Genomic DNA, 14,761 nt, shown 5'->3' on the forward strand with positions numbered 1-14,761 from the left:
TCTGGGGGACCCCTGTGACAGAACTAGTAGCCCTCCCCTGTGGGATCTCTATAAATTGGGGGATTTGTGTTTCTTCCTATATGTATTAGTCTGTTCTCACACTGCTGATAGACATACCTGATACTGGGTAATTTACAAAGATTAGAGGTTTAATTGACTCACAGTTTCACATGGTTGAGGAGGCCTCATAATCATGGCAGAAGGTGAATAAGGAGCAAAGTCATGTCTTACATGGTGGCAGGCAGAGAGCTTGTGCAGGGGAACTCCCATTTATAAAACCATCAGATCTTGTGAGACTTATTCACTACCACAGAAACAGTATGGGGGAAACCACCCCATGATTCAGTTATCTCCAGCTATCCCTAACCTTGTCACGTGGGGATTATTACAATTCAAAGTGAGATTTCAAACCATATCACTGTGTATGTAAACAATGGTCACAAAGAGAGAGGGGTGGTGGCAATAAATCTTGAAGGATAAGCTGTGTTAGATTGCGTGTTATCTGTTCATGGGTGTACATGTGTGTGCATGTGTGTGCATGTGTGTGTGTATTTGTGTGTGCATGTATGTGTGTGTGTAGAGAGAGAGAGGGAGGAGGGAGAGAGGGGAAGGGGACTTGGAGAAGGAAGTAGCCAAACAAGGAGAAGAGCAGGAGACAAAATTCTCTTGAAGAAAGTAACTATTAAACAGATGTGTCTAATAGAGAATTATTTAATGGGTGGAGTTTCTGCAAAATGAAAAGCTCTGGAGGTTGGATGCATGACAATGTAAATAGACAACACTACCGAAGTACACACTCAAAAATAGTTCAGATGGTACATTTTGTATGTATTTTGCCATAATTAAAAATTTTTTAAATAGATGTATCTATTTTAAACATAGTGTTGGTTATGACTCAGGAGGCTAATTGTATCTCCAATGTCCATTAGGAGAAGCCAGGTTTTATCTCCCATGACTTGCTTGGTAAGTGGTAGGGATTTCAGTATTTCTGCCCCTGACAGGATGAGGCCATGAAACTCCAAGGCCTCAAACTACTTTTTCCTCTGGTTCCTCTGACTTAGCCAATGCATGTTTCAGGAGTTGGAGACTGTCGCCCTGGCTTCAGGCAGCAGAGACAAGTGGAACTTGCCTTGGAAAGCCTCTGCTGTTCCTAGCTGTCTCCTCTCCCTCTTCAGCCCCTGCCTGTGGTCTCTGTCTGTGTGCCACTCCCGTTATGCCCACCCTGCTTCCTCTGCTGAGGCCCCACTCTGCTTCCTCGTTTCCCTTCTCAAATCCCCAACTAACAAAGGAACCAGGATTGGAATGTGATGTATCTTTTAGGACTTGAGATTAATATATGTATCCTGATTGAAAGTGCTTCTTTCCTATGTGCTAGGAAGACTCCATAAGAAATTGCCCTCCCGTCCCTCTACCCCAGACACAGGAAGTCATGAGCCATGAGGAACAGCAGGCTAGAGAAGACCGCAGCCCTGCCTTCCAGGGGCTCCCAGTGGCTGCATGGAATTATAGCTCCATGTGTCTTTTCTGGTTTTCTGGGATATGAGTGTCTTAAGAAAGACAGCATTTTTGGAACATCTTGAATTGTCTTTCCTGATAGATAGGTGAGAGGCAGCCTCAAGGACTCAGATGTCGGGAGAAGACAAGGATCAGCAGTGTGTGACCAGCTTGGATGCAGTACAGTGGGGATGATGCCCACCTGTGCTGTGTACAGATCTGCATCCTGTACAGGCCTAGAGACACATCACATATATGTGTTTCTATGCACAGGTCTATTTCTAAGGGCATTTCTATTTATATTAAAATTTTATTTAATTTAATGTTATCTCTTTTCAACCTGCCTGTCTTAATCTCTTCCTTTCATTTTCCCTCTAAACACAGCCAAACTGAAATAAAATGCAAAACAAGCTTCATTTCTCCTATCCAGCATTTAATGTCTTTTTGCTAAGATATTACAGGAGAACACACAACACACGTGCATTCACATGGACTCACTCTACACCACCTTTCCCTGCCTTTTCCAGAAATGAGCCCACTGTCACAGGGCCTGCTGCGTTCTGTTAAAGGTCATGGGGAGCTCTGAATGCCCAGTGCTGTCTGGGCCTGAAATGCAGGAGCACTGGGAACACAAGAGACCATGGAGCTGGAGGGGACAGGGCAGAACCAGGCAATTCATGTGGTCTTGGATGCTGCCAGGCTCAGGATTCACAGGGGGGTCCTTGCCCTCTACCTTGCTGTCCTCCTTGCAGGGATGCATGGCCTGTCCACCTGGCGACCAGTCATGGCCATGCTGTGAGTGAGAACAAGCAGGAATTCAGCTGAGGACAATCTTGGACAGGGCCATGGGGACCTTGCTGGTTGGTGGGGAGTGAGGTCTGTCTCAGTCTGTTTGTGTTGCGATAAAAGTCTGTTTGTGTTATCTGAGGTGGCTAATTTATAAAGAAGAAGTTTATTTGGCTCACAGTTCTGTAAGCTGTAGAAGCAGCATAGTGCTTCTTCTGCAGGAGAGACAGAGACAGTGTGAGAAAGAGAGAGAAAGGGGAAGGGTAGGAGGGAGAGAGAGAGAGAAACAGAGAGGACAGAGAGGAGAAAGGGAGAATAGAGACACAGAGAGGAGAGGCAGGGAGGGAGGTGCCAGGCACATTTTAACACTCAGTCTTGCGGTGGGAAACTCTCTCATTACCTCGAGGAAGACACCAAGCCATTCATGAGGGATCTACCCAAGCACCTCCCACCAGGCCCCACCACCAACACTAGGGATTAAATTTCAACATGAGATTAGGAAGGGACAAACATCCAAACTATATCAAGATGCAAGGTGTTGACCCTGCTGGGACCAGGGGTGGGCTGCCTGCGGACTACAGGGACAGCAGCAGCATAGAGCTCAGAGCCACAGACTTGGGAAGGAGCCCGGTGTGCTCTGGTCTCAGAGGACGTGAGTGCTGTCCCAGCCTAGCCGGTTTCTACCTGTAGGGCCTTCACCACCTAACTTAATCCCATCTGCTCACACATGACCTGGGAGAGTGTCAGGACTGCCTGCCCCCCAGGGGCCTGGTGGAATGGGAGGCAAGAGGGGTGGGCCTGGGAGTAATGTCCCATGTGCGTCCTAGGAGGGGCCCTCCTTCTCCTACGTGGTTGGTACACTTAGACCATTAGATGCATTTGTAAAATCTGCAAAAATGTCAGGGACAGACAGTCATCAAGACCTGGGGACGGACGGTGCCCCTGAGAGTGTGGGGGTGCAAATGGCAGCCAATCAGTGCCCTCCGCTGATTCTTTCTGGACCTCTGTGCGGTGGGGTGGCTGGGTGGGGGGGTGCAGGTGGAGGGTGAACAGGGGGTGGGCTCTGGGGGACCCACTTGTGCCTCAGCGAAGGGGACTGTTTTACTCCCACCCCCAGGCCATGTTACTTCCTTCTTGCTCTCTTCTGTAACTCTGTCCAGAAAAAAAATTGCTTGAAATTTGGAAAAAGGCAGAGGGAGATCAGCAAAGCTTCCACCACCATTTTGGAACGTTACTTAACAGGCCTACTGCGGGTGATGGAGTTATCTAGGGAATGTGCCTCTGTTTGACTCGGTCTTTGTTATTGATTTAAGGCCAGACTCTAAATTTACCGTTAACTTGTGGAGCTTTTTGTCCAAGGGAGATGCCAGGGATTTCTGTGCAGCAGAAAAGATCTTCCCAGATGCTGTGGATTTTCTGCTCTTTAGGAACTGAACCAGTTATTAACTGACCTGGGATTTCCCCTCATGCCCAATAACTACGACTCCTCCAGTTCTCCTTCAGCTAGTATCGCCCATTGCTGGTTGTCTCTTTACAGAGATGAGGGAATCAGACGCTCCTTCTGTGTTTGTAAGTAGTCTAGGTTTATAACTTTCTGAAAATTACCCTATTGCAGTCTCCATGTGAATCCCCCAAAGTTCCCCACAGTCCAGGGCATCAGGTTTGTCCGATGGATTCAGGGCCTGCTGCCTTCCCTCCCTCCCTCTGCCCCATCCCTTGTCGGGTCCCCGCAGGGAGACTGAGGCACGCCTCCTCAGATGCCTACCGCTCGCTATGGAGGGGACAGGGTGAAGGGTGTGAGTGATACACAGAAAAATACCCAATGGCTAAGAGATGTCTTTGATGGACATGCACCTTGGCCCCTTGTGTAGGGGCTTGGCAACTGCAGGGCCACCTGGGAGTCAGCTGGGGTCCAGAGAAGGCGACACTGAGAATGTACTATTTGGATCCTGCCCAGGGAAGAGAGCAAGTGCTCGGACGCTGATGATGGCCACCCATTACCAGATAGGAACATTTTTGGCTGTGAACTTATGATGCCTGAAGACAATAAAATGAGCATCATGTCCCTGGAGCAATCATTGTTCCTTTTTTCTGGTTCCAAACTCCTTCAGATTCCTTGTTTTTAATAACACACCTGCATCCTCAAATACAGAGACATTCTGAGTGAGCTGCTGGGGGCACCTTCTGTGTGGACACGCCGGCTTTCTGCTTTGCTAACCATATTCCTGGAGGCTTTGTCACCTACACCATGCTGTAGCTTGACCACCCAGGTGAAGCTGATAAAACTCCAAATCTGACAGTTCAAGACTCAGTGACTGAGCCCTTTTCCAGAAGCAAGGTGACAGAACCTCAGGGCATGGAGGTAAAAGCCACACCTGCTTGTGGAATTTTGCCTTGACTTCCGTTGTGGATGAAACTCGCTCCACTGGTGTAGCCACAGAAGCCACCTGAAAGCCAGCACTTACTGAAATGTCCAGGAAACCAGTCCAGGGTGGAGAGCCCATGAGACCACATAGTTTGGAAATCACCTCTGCAAATATCATTGCTTTAATTTTGTTTTAAAACAAAAGTAAAGAAAGGGGAAAGCATGGTGGGGGTATGTGCTAGTGTGAGACAAAGTAGCAATGGTGAGAAGCCTGTGTGCTCTTGCCTGCTTGCAGCGGAATCTCACAATGCCCCTGACTCTGCAACAACATGCAGCTCTCCGGAAAGACGCTTTGAAGACAAAACAAGATAGAGTGCCGCACGGCCCCCACGTCTCTAGCCTGAACCACTATGTTCCTTAAAAGATAAACCGTCCTAGTCCCTGCTTCCTGCTGCACATAAGATGATGCCTGCTGGGGTTAGTGATGATGCTTCTGTCATCTATAACCAGGTGGATTCTTACACCCAAACCTTCACGTGATTCTGCTTTACTGTAACTTCCGAGCAAGTGTGATGTGATTTTGCACATACTGAACCTCCACACTTCATATATAAACTGTTGGCTGAAGCCCTATTTCAGAATTGTCTGATGGAACTTCTCTAGGGGACTGCTCCCGGGCTGTAGACCTCCATTTACGGTCTTCAGTAAGACTCCGGAATAAAAAATAATTTTAATTCTTGAAAAACTTGATATTTTTCTTTAGTCGACCCTAGAAAACAGTTAGGTATCACTACTGTGCTTTTTCTCATGATGGAGAATATACCAATCTAGGGGTTGGCTCCTACTAAAAAAAGAACAAATTGCTTTCTAAAAAAGAAAAATGATTAATTACCTTTTTTTTAAAGGAGCAATCATGGAAGAAGAAAAACCAGTTTCCCACGGCAGGTGTCTAACAGGCTATGTTAGGCAGATACTGATTGATACGTTGAAAAAAATACCAGGGTAAATGAACAGTTAATAAACTTTAGCAGTAAGTGATAGCAGAATGGAAACATCAGGTAGCATGCACAAATGCATGAGAGGGAAATCCAAAGGAATGAAAATTTACCCAAGCTAAAACCAGGAAATAAAACACAATAATAGAGACAATAAATGTGGGTGGATTTTATAAACTAATAGACTAGAGAGTCTTAGACTTTATTAGACAGGATGCTCATAAAAGCCACTTTGACCACAAACTAATCCTGACATGTTGAAAATTTGCTCAGGATGAAGATACACTGAACAGCTGCTAATTAAAGAAAGTAGGGGAGAAAATATTAATATGAGGCATCATGGAATTTAGGCAAAGAGCGTTAGGTGGGGTAAAGAATTATGTCTCAACAAAACGTACTCTAAGACACCAAGAAAATACAAATAAAATGTCCCTAAAAGACACACAAGCCAATGTCAGATTATAAAAATGAGAAAACCACAAATAGAGCTAAAGACTGAGAAATCTTTCAGAAGTACAAAAACATTAAAGCTACAAATGAGTTGGATAAAGTAATGAAGTCATTATTTTCCTAGGTACATGCAAATGAAGATGTGGCTCCCACCCACGGGACTGGAGGAAATCAACAAGGGCGGAAGTACAGGAGAGACAGAGATGTCTGAGGACTGCGCCCCGCCACTCTCAGGTGAGAGGCGGCGGGCAAGAGCCCTGAGGCCACAGAGACGTGCTGTCCTCGAAGGGAGGGAGTGCCTACCTGTGCCAGTCATGGCGGGCGGGTCAAGGAGGATGCGCGCTCGGAGCTGACCGCAGGTTCAACCTTCCCACGTCATTGCTCACCCTGGTGACAGCGTGGAACAGACTGGAGTAGGTTCCAGAGAGTGCAGGAAGAGGGGAATTGGAGATCATGAGGACAGACACTTCTTTTGAAAGATTTTGCTGTAAAGGTGAGGAAAAAAAGAAACTTTTAATCTGAGGAATGTGAGTCCCCTTTAATTATCAAGCCCAGAGGGGCATTGAAATGTGACAGCAGACACAGCAGCAATGTGTCCCTCCTGCCTTGAACTAAATAATGACCTCTTGAAGCCGCCGGCTATGTGAACTCTAGACTAATGGATGCCAAGTAGCTACAGGGTGCCATGTGCCGGACACCATTATCCATACCCTATATAGTTCAACAGTGTAGAGCCAATCACCACCCAAAGTTCTTTCTGTGAACCAATGAGAACTCCTGGCAAACACCTTTGTATCCGCCCACTCCTTGTCCCCTTTTGCCTTTAAAAGCCTGCTTGTAGCAAAAGCTGAACAGGAGCACTCCTCCCCAAGGCAATGTGGAAGTGTGTCCTGGGCTGCTGTCCTTCACCTTGGCCCAAATAAACTCTCTATATTCATTTTGCCTCAGTCTCTTTCTTTAGGTCGCCAAAGAGGACCAGAGAAATTCTGGAGAATTTGGAAAGTAACAGGCTAAAGTAACTTTATTTATAGATATAAATGTTTACCTTGAAAATGTAAAAATGAAATTCTTTACCATCTAATGCATATATAGAAAATATATGATAAAAATAACATTTATAATACAACAACAACAAACGCATAGAACACACCCAATGACAAGCTTTACAATGACTTCAAGGAGGGAAAACTGAACTTTTATTGATGGAACAAAAGATCTGGCAAAATGGAGAGACAGATAATATTCCTGACAGGAAGATTTAACATTAAATATGTCACAAGTACTAGTTTCCCCAAAGCTGGGGAGGCCAGGAGTTTGGGGTGCTCACCATGGCTGCTCACGGGAGGGCAAATGGAACCTGCAATCAGGAGGTATTCCGGAGCTGGAGGACTTCACCGTGCTCAGACCATACATGGCTACTTTGAGAATTGCCCTGTGACTACATTTTCTTGATTGGGGTTCCTTGAATTTTGAATTTGAAGCTCTTTTGCAATTGTTACAGGCAATCTCCATGTGTAAGATGACCGTAACTCACCCCTAGATAAATAGCTCTGGTAGATCCCACAGGCAAGAAGCACTCTTTTTTTTTTTTTTTTTTTTTTTTTTTTGAGACAGAGTCTTGCTTTGTCACCCAGGCTGGAGTGCAGTGGTGCAATCTCAGCTCACTGCAACCTCCGCCTCCCAGGTTTAAGCGATTCTCCTGCCTCAGCCTCCCGAGTAGCTGGGACTACAGGTGCCCGCCACCATGGCCGGCTAATTTTTTGTATTTTTAGTAAAGACAGGGTTTCACTGTGTCAGCCAGGACGGTCTGGATCTCCTGACCTCATGATCTGCCCACCTCGGCCTCCCAAAGTGCTGGGGTTATAGGCGTGAGCCACCGCACCCAGCCGCAAGAAGCATTCTTGACTGAGTCTTCTAAATGGACAAAGATATACGGAACAACTGCTAATTTTAAGAAGTAGGAGAGGAAAAAAAAATCACACCCCAGCCAAGGGCTGCTTTTATCTTGCAAACCCAACCCACTTTTGAAGAATGAGAAAGAGTGGGGTTGAGCATGGGGCCACACATGGTCTGATTTGCCCCGATTCTGGCTCATTCCCTGAGGAACGCCCTTACTGAAGTGGATCCGGTGGGAAATTAGATGTCCTCCATTAGACTTGCTGCACAGATGTGGGCCATGGATCAGCAGCATCAGTGGCACTGGGAGCTTGCTAGCAATGCTGAATCTCGTGCCCATCCTGGACGCACTGCCTCAAAATCTGCATTTTAATGAGATCCCAGGTGGTTTGTGTGCACATTAAAGCTTGAGAAGAACTGCCCTCAAGTCTTAAAAATTTCTGCTGAATGTCAATGGTAAACCACCTAATTCTGTACATTAACATGCAGGACAATTGACATGTAAAGAATATTTAATACATTAAAGTATTTAAATCTCCTAGATTTTTTTTTTTTTTACAAAGATCCTGTATACCATTTTGCTCCTAAATAGCTTCCAAATGGTTTTTAGTTGTTGCTGTAAGTAGAAATTTTCCCCGGTTGCTGGTAGTTTGTACTGGAGAATGTTGTGAATCTGACTACATTAGAACATTTTGCCACTTTTCTTACTTGCTGGAATAATTTAAGTGAAATACTCATTGACTCCTTTGATGGTAAATCAAGGGGCTTAGGGCTTACTGGGAAACAAGACGGACACACTGGGAAACACAGCATGCCTATGCGAGGACACCAACACAGATATGGTGAGGGTGGGTGCTGTGGGGGTCCTAGACTCCTCCTTCAGGTGCAGGCTTGCCTGTAGGTGTGTGGACAGTGACCGAGGTCCACAGCTTCTCTTTCCTTTGGGACCTACCAGTTTTATAGAAAAGCATGGTTTGAAGAAGCCCCATTCCCCATTCCTGAAGCTTATGAGGATTCCATGGTTATAGGATTTTAGAACTTTCTATACCCCATGTTCTGAATTTCAAGACACCTCCTCCTTCTTTTGTCTATGCATATTCTTCAGAAATCCCTGATATTCTGCACTAAAACAGCATCTTGGTATCACACAGATTTTTTTTTTTCTGTAAGACAACACATAATAGTGTAGCAAAAAATAAAAAAATAAAAGATAATTTACAAATCCTACATGCTAAAGTTCTGACTACCTATCATATATAGCCAGGAAAATGGCCCCTTCATAACTCCTGAGTCTTACCTCTGGCTTTTCTTTCCTTTCTCTTTTAGTGCCATCAACACAGGGTCCCAAGAGTTCTCAGCCACATCAGCTCCAAGAAGAACTTGTTTCATTGAGGATTTAGGGGAACTGTCTCATTGGCGATGAGAAGTTCTCCTCCCCCTGCCCCCATGTGACTCGTTAACGTTTGGGGTGCCCTGGCTCTTGGAGCTTTCATCTATGGTCTAAACCTTGAGCACCATAAACATTAGGTTGGCAGTTCTTGGAGCTTGGGTAACTGCATGCACATGCCTTGTTCACACGTGTCCCAGTATTTTTATTTACTCTGTTGAGGGAGTTTATTCTTTCCTTTGAATACATTTCACTCCCACCTGTAATAAACTCCCAATTGGTCTTTCTACTTTTGTATCTTTAGGTGAATTAAAAATTTCATTTTTAGTAGGTGTTTCATATTTGTGTTACATCATTCTGAACTCCAGAATCATATATATGCATACATGTATATGTGTGTAGATATATATTTAGAGTATATATATATATATATATATATATATTTAATACATATCTATGATAAACTCTATATTCATTTCCACTCTGGTGTTAGGCTTCATGGTTCTCACTGACAGGCCGCTCTGGGTCCTGGGAGTCTGCCATTGTTGGACTCCATTAACAGGCTCCCTAGCCCTTCCACTGATGGCTGCATTTGGCTAATTTTGGGGAATGGGTGCATGCGGAAACATGAGTGCAGCTGGAGCCAGTGTTGGGATATTTCTTACTGGCTGCTGGAACCCACTTAACAGCAGCTGCATTTTTCCGCCAGGGGCCAGCACTCCTGCTGGGCAGTCCCTCCCTGCCACCTACAGCAACCCCCAGTGCGTGTGGCAGGCAGAGCAATGCTTCCAGAGATGTGTACATCCTGAGCCCTGAAATCTGTGGATATATTATGCAAGCTAGCAAGGGGAAGTTCAGGTTGCAGAGGGAGTTAAGGGTGCTAATAGGCTGACCTTAAAATAGGAAGATTATCTGGATTATCCAGATAGGCCCAAATTCCTTAAAAGATGGTAGAATGGTAGGGGAGTCAGAGCTGAAGTGATTCAATACGAGAAGAACTCCACTCACTGCAGGCTTGAAAGACAGAAGGCCATGAGGCAAGGACTGTGGGCAGCCTCTAGGAGCCGGGAAAGGCAAGGAAATGGGTTCTTTCCTAGAGCGTCTGGAAGAATGCAGCACCACCCCCACCACCCCCACACTGTCCAGAGCCCAGTGAGCCCGTCCTGACTCTGACTTTCAGAGCTGTAGGATCACAAACTTGTGCTGTCAGCTGCCAAGGCAGTGGTATTTGTTCAGCAGCCGTGGGAAACTAGCACACTGGGCTTGGCCACCACTGCATCCTTCACCCGTGGGGTCTAGGGATGGTGCACGTGCCCCTTTCACTGACTGTGGGTCCTTTACCCTCCTTTGTTGGTTTCCCTTTGCAAATATCCCTCTGTTCCCTCTCCTCAGATACCCTGTGGAATTTGTCTCCAATTTCCTGGCAGGACTGGGGATGAGATGGGAAATTAAGGGGGGAAGGGTCAAAACGACCTCATCCCCCTCCAGCATCCTCTAGCTCAGTCAGTGCCCACTGTATAATTATTGTCACAAAACCATGCCAGATAATTCTCTTTTTTTGTGTCATAATCAAAGGGCCATAAAATAGATTTAAAGCATAACTCACACTATCTCTGTCATTACTTGGTGCATTTTTCTCACCCTCAAAATTAGCTGTTTTTTTCTTCATAGACCAAAGAGAAGTAACAAAAATAAACTTGTGCCGAGTTCACAAGCTTCAGCTGGATGTACTGGGGCTGGGTCAATTCAGTGCCATCGACCTCCCTCAGGGTGAACGGGAGCCGCTCTTCAGGCCCACCTAAGCATCTGCTCTTTCCCATGGAGGGACTGGTGTCGGGCCTCCAGAAGGGGAGAGGTGACTTCAGCGTCTGGACAGCCTCCTGTGCGGACCTGGCAGCACTGCTGGTGGTGGCGATGGCTGACAGTGCCTTTGTGCTCCCACCCTGCCCAGAGCTGTTAGATGCTCTCCACACAAGGCCTTCTGCCCTCCTCTGCTCCACACCCTGACCCCAATCACACAGGAAGCATCCCCATCCTGGTGTCAGTACCCCGTTTTCAGAAACTCCTCTCTCTCTCTCTCACACACACATGCACAGACCATTGTCCCTCCTGAGTCAGGGCTGCTTCCCAGTGACTGGCAGCCTCCCACCTCCCTGGCTGCATCCTGGCAGGCTCAGCCCAAGCTGTGGGAAGACCAGGGCTTAAGGAAGCCATGTGGAACAGAGGACAAAGAGAATGAACAGGGCAACGGGGCATGATCAAAGGAGCCATGTGGTCTGAGTAACTGCCCACAGCTGTGGGGCCAGCCTTGGGTAGTGGGAGGCAAAGAGGCTGAAGAGTGCAAGGAAACACTCTCCCCTCAGTATTCTAACCATCTTTTCAGGCAGGCAGTGTCTGGCTACCTTGTGGTCAATCCTAGCTAATAGCTTTCTTTCTTAGCCATGTTTTAGCACAAGGAAGCGAGTTTCAACATCTTGGCTGGGCCATGGGAGCAGACTGGCTACTGGGAAGTGAGTTCAGAGCAGAGGCTGGCTCTGCAGTAACCTCATAGACCCTGCATCTGAGTTCCAGGTCGCTGACCCGGAAGAGGGCAGAGGTGCAGCCACAGGCCAGCTCGGAAGGCAGCTCCAGTTTCAGCTTTGCCATGTTCTGGCTTTAAGGCTTCGCCATGCAGCTCAGCCCTCAGTGGCTCACCTGCAGCTTGGGAGGAAAGCCTGCCTCCCACCTCAGACAGGGCTGCTGGCCTCCCGGGAGTGGGCAGCGTGGGCAGGCAGAGCAGCTTCAGTGGACTTGGAATGGGAGGGCAGTGGCCTTTCTCCGTCTAGGCCATGGATGTATTTGGACACTTTTGTGAGTCACTGATGGGGTCAAGGCAGTGGCCTGGGACAGATGGAAGAGCAGCAAGGTACCCATCCTTGCCTCCGCTGCCTCCTCCCACGGGCTGGCTGCAGACTTCCTTTCACCAGAGTTGAGAAATGTTACTTCTCAGGTCCGTTTGGTTCCTGAGCTGACACAGAGTTTGATTGTTGCAACTTCAAAGTAGTCCAGGGACAAAGAAAGACTGCAACTCTCTTTTCCAAAGAACAGAGAGTTCTCAGATTGCAGTATAGGGAGGGCTTGAGTTCGGGAGCCCCTAGGTTTTGCCTAAACATGGGGAGCATCTGTGGCTCCCAGGCTTCCATGGATGTGAAGACGTGAGTCTGGGGGCCTCTCTGAGAAAGACAACCATGGGAGGGTGAAGATGCTTCTCCCTTTCCTCCCCAGGGCCCTCATCCCCTGTCCCAGTGATCTCGCCACCAGAGACACTGCAGTGACGGGCCTCCGGGACTTTCACACAGCAGGCTCGCCCCAGTGGGTGCGCATGTGCAGGCGACTGGCATGCTCTGCTTCCAGAACCCTGCCTGCCCTTCCTCCAGGAGCCTCAGGGCTCATACCTGGGCCCTTGCAGGAATAGGTGCACATGGGAAGTGTGTCCTGTGCCTGCTGAAGCTCACTCAGCCTCACCTTGCAAGTAGGAAAAGCATAGGACATGGAGACTGCTCGCTGCAAAGGAGGAACATGACCCTGCGGTGGGACCAGCTTTAATTGCTAAATGTTACAGCAAACTTCAACTATAAGACAAAACCCAGTGCCAGGCTGCAGTCCCAGAATTGCTCAAAGTCCCCCTATGCTTCTCTCTGACAAAGGGAGATGTGACGGAGGGAGAAGTTTCTACAGGGTCTTCCCTAATTCAGCAATTCCTGAAGCAAGACTTGAGGGCCCTGCTGTGAGGAGAATCACTGAATCAGACCATCCTATCTGTTCTGTAGAGATAGCTGAGTGCCAGAGAGGTTAGACAACTTTCCCAAACGCGAGCCTGCAGCCCAGGGGTGCTGACCATAGGCCAGTGCCCATGCTCACAGTGAGCCTGGCTGCACTGGGTGTTGTCCCCAGCTTAACGTCTGGCTTGGGAAGTGGCCAGTAAATGATGGGTCTATGAAAGAAGGGGTGGTGGAACTGTTTTCTCTCCCAGGCTCATTTGCTTTGAAAGGGAACTAATCCAAATGTGACAGAGCTCTCCAAGTATGGACTTGGCAGCCTCTTGGGAGACCTGCCTCTCAGGAGACCCCTAATCCTACAGATGGAGAAGGGCTTTAGGTGGTTTCTGGAGAAATCTCAGGGAGGTCAGAGGGAAGGGACTGAGACCTGGAGACAGACAGAGAAATCAATCAATCAATCAATCAATCAATCATTCAATCACTAAATGACTTATTTCAGTAGCTTCATCTGGGCCCTCCAGCCCAAGGTGGCTCCAAAAGTTCTGCAGAGAAGGGGCTCTCCCACAGCAATCCCGGGAGAAGCTGGAGGTCTTGTCTTGATCTGCTTTTCCACAGCGTGTATAAAAGTGAGAGAGATACAACTGTTCACATGCAGAAGTAGAGGCTCTGCTGATGTATGCAACCTGGGGAGGGAGGGAGCCCAGGCCGTTGCTCATAGCATGAGCCCGCCACGCTTCTGACATGCACCAGTTTCAGTGGGATTCGCTTCCCTATGTTCAACTTGTGATACAGGTTGTGAAGCTTCCCTCACACCCACCACCCACTATGTGTTTTGTTCCTTCTCCCAAGCCCTGCCTACTAGGTCAAAATTGATGTGAGCTGGTAAAGCTGGTGATGATGGTGGCTGTCATTTTGTAAACAGTCCTGCTGTTCCTGGTTCCAACAGAAGCCTGCTCTCTCCAGCCCAAGGCCCAAGGCAGGACTGCCTTCTTCCATCCTCAGAGCCAGCAATCCAGCATCCTCGCATCTCAGCCTCCCTCTCTTCTCTTCCTTCTGTCTCATTTTCTATAACCCTGTGACCTCCCTCTTTCCTGTACAAGAACTTTTGTGCTTGTATTGGTCCCATCTAGATAATCCCAGATAATCTCCCCATTTCAAGATCCTTAAGAGTAATATATCTTAATACATAAGAGTTAAACTAATAGAAAAGAACCGGAATGGAGAACTTCCAATTTACTAGAAGAGGAAGAGAAAATCTATTCTCCAAACATGAATAAAGGGAAAAAATGATAGGAATCATGATTACAAGAAAAGAAAATAAATAAGTTGTGAATGGATTAAAAGAAAATATTAGTGACCACAAAAATGTGACTGGATTAAATTTCCCTACTAAATTTCCCTACCAAAAGACCTACTAAGAAACCAAGGTCCAGTAATATAATGTTTATAAATGATATCTGTAAAATGAAATGACCATAAAAGATTATATGTAAGTAAATTGATGAAACTAGGTCTCAGGAACTAAAATAAAATGCTGTTCTGAAACGTTTTAGAAAATGCATTAAGGCCCCAAAATGAAAGAACTGATATAAACATTAGAAAAGAGGAGGTAAAACATCTCTTTGCATAT

At 46.9% G+C, this 14,761-nt stretch overlaps 1 long non-coding RNA gene across 1 annotated transcript in view; it reads right to left on the reverse strand.

The window, feature by feature from the left end:
* LOC134809196 (uncharacterized) overlaps positions 1-14,761 on the reverse strand; it is a 38,570-nt gene that overhangs the window by 16,970 nt on the left and 6,839 nt on the right. The window contains exon 3 of the long non-coding RNA XR_010154301.1: positions 6,394-6,575. This is a non-coding gene — a long non-coding RNA (uncharacterized LOC134809196). The remainder of the gene's footprint in view (positions 1-6,393; positions 6,576-14,761) is intronic.

This window comes from Pan troglodytes, chromosome 21 (genome assembly GCF_028858775.2).
Source record: "Pan troglodytes isolate AG18354 chromosome 21, NHGRI_mPanTro3-v2.0_pri, whole genome shotgun sequence".
Lineage (NCBI taxonomy): Eukaryota > Metazoa > Chordata > Mammalia > Primates > Hominidae > Pan > Pan troglodytes.